Genomic DNA, 9,534 nt, shown 5'->3' on the forward strand with positions numbered 1-9,534 from the left:
TTCTTATATAACTTTACCATAGTTAAATTATAGGTTCAATCCCTATATGTCTTAAATGCCCTACCCAATACAACTAGACTTCCAAGATGCCACATCCCCTATCATAGAAGAGCTTATATATTTTAATGATCACACATTAATAATTGTTTTCCTAATTAGCTCCCTAATATTATATATTATTATTCTAATATTAATTACAACACTTGCTCATACAAGTACCATAGATGCTCAAGAAGTAGAAACAATTTGAACTATTATACCAACTGTTATGTACTAATTACCCTACCATCCTTACAAATTCTTTATATAATGGACAAAATTTATAACCCATATTTAACAGTTAAAGCTATAGGCCATCAATGATACTGAAGCTATGAATATACTATGAAGATCTTACATTTGACTCATATATAATCCCAACTCAAGATCTTATCCCAGGCTAACTTTGACTATTAGAAGTTGATAATCGAGTAGTCCTACCAATAGAACTCCCTATGCATATATTGATTTATTCAGAAGATATTTTACACGCATGAGCAGTCCCTTCATTAGGCTTAAAGGCAGATGCACTCCCAGGCTGATTAAATCAAGTTACCTTAACATCATTATAATATTCTATACATAATAAATAAGAAACAATCAACAGAAGCAAAGCTCTAGATTAAGAGGAGTTGGGAGAGACTTAAAGGAGGTAAGTTTAAAAAAAAACCTCACCTTCCATCTTAGAATCAGCACTGTGTATTGGTTCCAAGGCAGAACAGTGGTAAGAGTTAGGCAATGGGAGTTAAGCAACTTGCCCAGGGTAACACAGCTAGGAAGGATTTGAGGCCAGATTTGAACCCAAGTCCTCCCATCTCTAGGTATGGCTCTCAATCCACTGAGCCACTTAGCTGCCCCCAAGAAGGTAGGATTTTAACTGGGGCTTGAAGGAAATCAGGGAAGCCCAGAGGCAGGAATGAGTAGGGCATGAGAGACTGGCAGAGAAAATGTCTGGAGTGGATCGTTTCGGGTTCATGGATCAATAAATAGGCTAGTGCCACTGAATCAAAGAGTACATGGTAAGGTATAAGGTATAAGAAAACTGGAAAGGGGGAGGACACTAAGTCATAAAGGGCTTTAAACACCTAAGAGATGATTTGATATTTAATCCTAGAGGTAAAAAGGAACCATTGGAATTTACAGAGGAGGGAGGTGACATGGTAGAAGTTCTGTTTTAAGAAAATCACTTTGGTAACTGAATGGAAGGTGGACTGGAGTGGAGGGAGACTTACGACAGACTCTTGCAAAAGTCCAGGTGTGAGGAGTTGAGGGACCATACCTGGGTAGTGGCATTATTCAAGAGATGGTACAAAGGTGAAATCTACAGGCATTCAAAACAGATTGGATTATGAGGATATGATATAGTGAGGACTTAAAGCCTTGGGGAATGGGAAAATGGTGGGGACCTCTGTAGTAACAGTGAAATTTAGAAAGGGGAAGTGTTGTTGGAAGAGATAATGAGTTAAGTTATAGATACACTGAGTTTAAGCTGTCTATAGGTCACACAATTCAAGATGTCTGAAGGTAGTTGAAGATGTAAGACTGAAGGTCAACAGAGAGGTTAGGGATGGATATGCAGACATGAGAATCAGCAGCATCAAAATGATTATTAAGTCCATAGGAGCTGATGAGATCACCAGAATAGATGAAAAAGAGAAAAGGGTCCAGGATGGAACCTTTTGGGACATTCATAATTATTATTGGGTATAACTTGGATACAGATCCAGCAAAAGGGGACTGAGAAGAAGTGGTTGGATAGGTAGGAGGAGAACCAGGACTGAATAGTCTTGAAAATCTAGAGAAAAAACAGGATCAATCAGTTAACCAATCACTAAACATTTATTAATCCCTGACTATGAGAACTGGATAATCAATAGTGTCAAAGGCTGCATAGAGGTCAAGAAGGATAAGGATTGAAAAAAAGCTATTAGATCTGGTAATTAATTTGGCAAATTTAGAGAGAGAAGCTTGTGTGGATGGGTGAGGTTGGAAGCCATAACCCAATCTATCTTGAAACCCAATCAGATCCAGAAAATTAATATAGTTTTCTCCTGGTATGCACTTCAAACAACCCATGTGTCTTAATCTGGAAACTGCCTCAGCTACTATTTCCTTGTTCCTTTGTTAGAATCCTATGATATATGTAATTCACAGACACTGGGGAAGATTGGACCACCCCTTTTTTAGCTTTCTCTTTTTTTTAAATGCATACAGAATCTATTGATTGATTGGTGTGAGAAAAGTACTTTGTAAAGCACTATCAGAAATTTGAGTTACTACGATTTTCCAGTTATTTAGTGACCATTTATTAAACTAGGTGATAGATAAAATGTAATTAAGGTAATTATTCTCATAGTGTACAATCATTTAGGATATGAAATATACACAAAACATAAACAGAACTATAGTGCAAATAGAATATATAGAAACATTAAATCAAGTACAAAGGGCTATTCAAGTTCATTTCTTATTGGAATTTTAAATTAGGTTTCCTGAAGGTGGCATTTTTTTAAAAAAGAGGTAAACCTTTTTTTTAAAAAGCATTTTTAAAGGGGTTAAACAGGATGAAGGGCAGAGAGGAATTGTTTCCTAGGACATTTAAAGCATAGGGAATAGCGAGACAAAAGGCATGGAATTTAACTATAAATCTCTCCCAAGGTTAATTTTTACTCTCCCTACCTTCACACGTTGGCTCCTGATATTGCTGGGACACCACAAAATAATTCAACTTCTAAATCAAGGTGAAATTGAGTAGTCATTTTACGCCAGTGTTCAACATACTACCGAGCAGAGTACAAGTCCTAGCTGAGCTTTGTAAATAGGACATCTGTGAATCTCTATTTGGCCTGTCTTCCCATAAAATACTGCAAATTATATTTACTAATAATAGTGCTATGTTTAGTCCTGATAAGCCACCAGACACTCTTGGATCCTTAATTCTCAGGTTGTGTGGTTCCAACTTTTTAGTGCTACCAATGAGTTGAACCATGGTACTAAAAGATACAGAACAGGCTAATAAGTTCCTGGACCAAATCCAGCTCTTGGTTTAATTTTATCCACTTAATAGGGATCCTAAAGTTGAGCCTTTTCTCCAATTAATATAAAGTTATAGTTGGGTGCTTATCTTAAAAAGAGAAATGCAGAAGGTAGTCTCAGTCTAGAATTGCTCAGTTCTGTCAAAAGTAAAAGCAGATGCTAATGGCAGATTATATGAATCGTGACAACATGAAGAGTGACAACATGGCACCAGCTACCTATGTGCTGGGCATAGCTAAGTAAGAAAGTCAGACATCCTGATAGACATGGTTTTGGAGTCCAACCCAGAATATTAACTCCTATATAGACCTACCATTTACTTTGTGAAATTTTCCTTTAGAAATAAAACCATTTCCTCCTATTAATAGCTACCTGAAAAAAGTATGTTTTTCTAGAGAAAGGGATCAGAGAACATAGGGCACTGGTTAGGAACCAGAGGCACCAGAGTAGAGGTTCTGACCTACCATAAGGTAGCATGAAGGGCTACTTGTCCTGAGGGAGAAGGCTATCCGGGAAGCACAATACTTCCTTTGTTTCATCCTAGTAGTCACAATGCTATACATATAGGAAAACCCTAGTTCATTGGTTAAAATTAATTCAGAAGGCCAAGAACATTGTTTAGCTGCTTCCTGACCACTTGTTTACCCAAACCTCTGTAATCTAATGGCTACTACTCACACTCTTATGAAACTATTCTCTAAAGTTACCAGACCCTAATTGCCAAACCGAATGGGACTTTTCTAAGACCATTTCCCACCCCATTAACTATTAACTTGGTTCCGTCCTTGCCTTACCTCCATCTCATGAACCTTTCATTCTTAGCCTTATCTATTCCCAGAACTGTTGACCTATACAAACATATCACAAATCTATCACCAGTTCTGATCATTCCTGCTATATATCTCTCATCTGCTTGCTATACAACCACAACTAGACAAGTTCAAAACAATTCATTCCTTTTCCCCATACAATTCACCATTCTTCCTAATTTCTATTTAATAGCACCATTATTTTCCAACTTTCTGAAGGCCAGAATCTTTGGGATCATTTTTAACTTTCTCCCAACCTCCCAAATCAGTTGCCAAGTCTTATGGATTCTACCTTTGCCATCTCTTGACTGTATTACTCTTTTCCATTAATACTGACACCAGCATAGTTTAGGCCACCAGTTGGACTATTGTCCAAGTTTTTAAACTCTGTTCTAATTTGGGGGTGCTGCTAGTCATCCTCCTAATGCACTATTTCCTATTACTCTGCCCATCTGTCTCCCTCACTGAAAATGTTTAACCCGCATTCCTTAACCAGGCATTTAAGACCCATTAGCCTTATCCACACTATCCTCCCCCTTAAGGAATCCTAAGAAAGAAGATAATTCCTGATTCCTCTTCTCAGTATGTGTTCTTGGTTTCTACACCTGGATTGGTAGTTGCCTGTGGGACTTTGAACTCCTTTTTTCTGTTGATCAGTTGCCTGAGTAACCTCCCAATTTTTTTTCCTGGCTCTTAAATGTTGCACTATATTCTACTGTATTGTATATGTATCTCATATCCCCCTACCAACCAAATGCCTTTGGACAGTAGAACTATCTTTTATTTATTTTATCTCTGAAAACGCCTAACAGTGGCACTTAATGTGTCTACTTGTTATAAATCAGCCCTACATAAAAGAAAACACAGCTCCTTGTCTTACCTGTTAATGTTCTGAGCACAATTTAATAATATACAACTTCTGAAATACACTAACTGAGAAAGTAGGCTACCCCTGTCATCATCATACTTCAATACATATTTTTATACAATATTCTTGGAGCTTAAACTATATTTGTCCCCACCCTACACAGAAAAGCAGAAACATTTCTGTCTGGCTATCTTTTTATTCCTGCATAGTACTATTTGTAAAACACACTGGTCTGGGACCAAAGTCTCAGAAGTCATAGGATGGCAGAGAATATGCCCCAGGGAATATAAGAGTAGTAGTCCTTTGAAAATATTAGCAGCAGCTTTAGTGCAATGTGGGCTTAATCCTCACATCCACTAGAGGTGGAATGAAGAATGTTGGCTGTGGGTTAGGAGCTACAATCGAATGATCCAGCTTTAGAGGGCAGGGACCAAAGGAATAAAAAAAAGAGAATTAGATAACATTAGGAAGGGGGTCTAATAGGTTAAGTAGATATAATTCCCACATTTCTTCTACCAACACCTTAAGGAAGGGAGCTAAGTGGCTCAGCAAGGATTAAACCTGGCCACAATCTGGAATGAAATGGAGGCAGCAGGGAAGGAGAGGTCAAAAAGTCTTTTCCAATGATGGTGGCTGCATGTTTTCCACAAGAATACAGACAAATTGTTCCAACTTCTTGGCAGCCTGCTGCCAAGCCATCAGTACCTCTTCATGATTGGCAGTCTCATGGGTTTCATAGTCCAATATTGATTTGTTTGTAATAAGGGAGAATCCAAAGACCCGAAGGCCACAATGCCTAGCCACTATCACTTCTGGTACCGTGCTCTTGCCCACAGCATCAGCCCCTATTTTCTGCAGAAACCGACACTCTGCGATGGTTTCAAAACTGGGGCCTCCCACCATAACATAAGTTCCTTCATGTAGTGGTCGTTCTTGATCCATTTGTTTCCAGATGCCATGGGCTTTCTGTCTCAAAATTCGGTCATAAGTGTCAGACATGGGAGGAAACCTTTCTCCAAATCTTTTATCATTGGGTCCTCTGAGTGGATTTTGGCCACTGAGACCTGCCAAGTTGATATGGTCTCGGATCAGCATAACATCCCCAACTTCATACTCAGGGTTCAGTCCACCAGCAGCATTGGTGACAATTAATGTGTGCACATTCATAAGTTGGAAAACTCTCACAGGGAATGCCACCTTCAAAAGCGGATAGCCTTCATACATGTGGAATCGGCCCTGCATCATCACACAGCATTTGTCATTTAAGTATCCAAATACCAACCGCCCTGCGTGTCCTGGTACTGTGCTCTGAGGAAAGTTGGGTATCTCACTGTAGTCAGTTGGGTCACTCTATTTGCCAAACCCCCCAATCCAGAACCGCAAGATCACTGCTATTTGGGGCCGATGTTCAGTATGGGCTAAAAGCCACTCAGCTGTTTTCTTATAATCCTCATACTTGAACTCATTCTCCATGGCTCCCTCGTGGTGTCCTGCTCCACTCGGCTTCTGTCTACTCTCCTCAGCTCCACTCCACTGAGCTCCGAATGCCCCAGTCAGCTAGGAATTCTTAGCTTTCTCTTTTGCTGGACAAATTAATAAACTTTCTAAATTATTTCACTTTTAAGTTTTATCATACTAACAATTTAATAGCATCAGAAGCAGGGTGTCTGATAGTTGAACTGAAATTGGGATCATTCTGCATGTCAAGAACAGAGTGAGTGTTCCTGTGGATTGTCCAGTGGAACACAGGCAGGTTGCCTCTGGCTCAAGATTAGATCTCAGGACCAAGGATAGTCCCTTTCTGTCCAAAAAGCTAATATATGTATACGATATTGACCTGTAGAATTACTTAAGAGATATTAGAACTAGGCTAATGTCTAGCCACTCTTATGGGTACACGAGTTGTCTTCTTCAATGGATTACAGGACCCTTTTGTCAATCCTCTCTACAAACTTCTCAGGAAAACCTTCGACTTATGTTGTGTATAACATTTGGAGAGTTTGCTACCTTGAAAGATTTCTAAGGGGAAAATGCAGCCAGCCATAAAGACTGGCCAAGGAGTTTAGAATGCTGGGGAAAATGAATGAAGTTTCATACCTGAAATAATTCTTCCAATTTTCTTTAATGCTAAACTTTCCCTTCCAGTAAGCAGGAACTTGCTTCCAACTTCACACTTTCAGAGGGAGATAAGATGTTAGGAAGAAAAAACAATCAATAAACATAAAATCTGTAATGTTGTTTATACTATTGTTATTCTTTTAATTTTTCTTGTACTGTGAATTTTTGGGAAAAGCATTACATAAGAAATGCTGCTAATCTGAAAAATGGTATCTAGAGGGTAATAAAAATGTATTTTTTATTATTCCAAATAAAATTGGAAAAGTAACTCCTCTTTTGAGAGAGACTGTTGCCATTATGGTTCAAAAACTGTCAAGTAATGTTTAGGCATATTTTGCTAAAAATGAATAATAATAATTATTTAGAGTTAAGGAAAGTACCACAGAATTTGCAAATAGAAGAGAAGTTCTTTGAGGATTTGTGAGATTTCAATCCCCTGGATCTTCAGCCTTAGCACATAAATCTTACTGTGAGGGAAGTTGCTGACAGAATGTTGTGAAATTCTAAAATAATGAAATGGTTTAATGAGAAATATGGATCTCCTATAGCTTAAGTAAAAGGGTTTACAGGTTTATTTTATAAAGGGTAACCATTATCTAATAGCCTGTTTGGCCATTGCTCAGGAAAATCATGAAAGTATACCTGGAATGATATGTATCAAAGTTATACCTTTGACCCAATTTGGTATTAACAGATCCCTGATTTGAAGATTTTATTTGGCCTTGGGAATTAATATGTGATACTTTCAGATATGGATATGTCAGACTCAAGATTCACAGGAGCCACTATTTTTCTAGGTTCTGAGTGAACTATTACGTATTCCTTGTATGTATGTAATGACAAAATTATTTTCTTAATTTCTAATTGATTGATTCCTGCTCCAAGACGGATCTGAACTCAAAAGGATGGATAAGCTTGTGTTTGTTAACTGTTATTGCAACAAAATGGGAATAATAATAATAATAGTTGTACCTAAGCTGTGATTAGTGATTTGAGGTAAAATCACTTGGGACTATAATATGATATTGTTCTAAGTTTTGATTTCAGGCATGATTGTCAGAATTGTCATTAAGCCAATAATCCATGACTTAAGGGAAAAGCCAAGCACTGCTTAAAGGGCGTGCAATCTGAGAACTACCCCAGACATATGTCTGGGCCTGGGAAAGTTGGAGGTTGACCTCAATTTCCCCACTGTGTTATTTCCTTTCTGAAAAGGAAAATTTCCTATCTAGTTAATCCTGAGACTGTGCTACCTATGACTTTTACCTGGAGTCAAACAAAACTGAGGAAGCTTTATGTTTATGTCAGGTCAGTCTATGTATATCTTTAAAGGGGCTGTCTTGATATTGTTATAACAATATCCCGCCTTTTTTTCTTTCATAGCTAATTTCTATAACAGTGGTTCCAAAACTTTTTTGGCCTACCACCCCCTTCCCAGAAAAAATATTACTTAGCCCCCCTAGAAATTAATTTCTTTTACATTTTAATAGCAATTAATAGGAAAGATAAATGCACCTGTGGCCATCACTGCTCCCCTGGATCACTGCAGCACCCACCAGGGGGCGGTGGCGCCCACTTTGGGAATCACTGTTCTATAACAAGGGCAGGTAAAGGGTAAAAGTTATATGTATGATAAATTTGGTTGGAGCAATACTCAACATCTCTGTTACTATAATAGGACACAACTATGAAAGACATTCCTGTTTTTGATTTTCCTATGATGAAATTGTGGTCACTATTAATTATATATTTGTGAATAAGATTAGGTCGTCACTTTTAGTATCTCACATTTTTCTAGATGATTTGAGGATAATGTATCCTCAAAGAGAGGATGGGACTTAAAGGACAAAACATATGATGTGATAAAGAGGTAAAAGTTTTAATTCTTAATCGAGTAGTAGCTAACACCCTGAGAAAAAGCAGCAGGATTGTATTGCTTTCTCTAGAACTAGGACATATAAATGTCTAGCTTTCAAATAAATGTTTCTGTTAAGAACAATGACAAAAGGACAAATATAAGGTTTGAACTGGTTCTCATCAGATGAACTAGTTATAGGAAAACCAGATTTAAAAGGAACACCCTTCCATAATGGCAGACTATTACATATTTTCCAAAGGGAAAATGTTTCCAAGGATAAAATGTTTAATCTGGAACCTGACTTAATTTAACTACTGAGTCTGTTTAACTGAGTTTGTTTCCTTAGGAGATTATGAGATTATGACTGTTTAAAAACATTAAGGGAAACATGGGATTGTGAATCTAAAAAAATAATTTTCTGTGATGCTTGTGGCTACATGTGTTCTTTCAATTGTGTAGTGCATTTGTTTACTGGCATGAGTCTAAGTCTTCTGACTTATGCCCCTGATGCATACCCAGTTTGATCCCTCTGACCATTAGTTGCCACTAATCTGGTCCCTATCATTCCTTAAAAGATTTCTAGCACAAACCTTACCAGTCCTCAAGCAATATATGATATCTTTTGACATTGGAAATTTTCACTGGCTATCTTGCCATACTAGGAACTCTCTCTAAGTGGACCCTTACCTCTTTTTTTATCCTTTCACATTTATTTATTTATTATCAGTTTCATGTAATAACAAATTTCCATACAAGTTTTCCTAAATGATATGATTATATTTTTCTCCCTCCCTCCCTCCCCTTTC

General features: G+C 37.6%; 1 pseudogene; it reads right to left on the reverse strand.

Moving 5' to 3' along the window:
* Window positions 1-5,358: 5,358 nt before the first annotated feature.
* On the reverse strand, window positions 5,359-6,225 carry LOC123253609 (annotated as a pseudogene).
* Window positions 6,226-9,534: the final 3,309 nt, after the last annotated feature.

Source organism: Gracilinanus agilis, chromosome X (genome assembly GCF_016433145.1).
Source record: "Gracilinanus agilis isolate LMUSP501 chromosome X, AgileGrace, whole genome shotgun sequence".
Taxonomy (NCBI): domain Eukaryota; kingdom Metazoa; phylum Chordata; class Mammalia; order Didelphimorphia; family Didelphidae; genus Gracilinanus; species Gracilinanus agilis.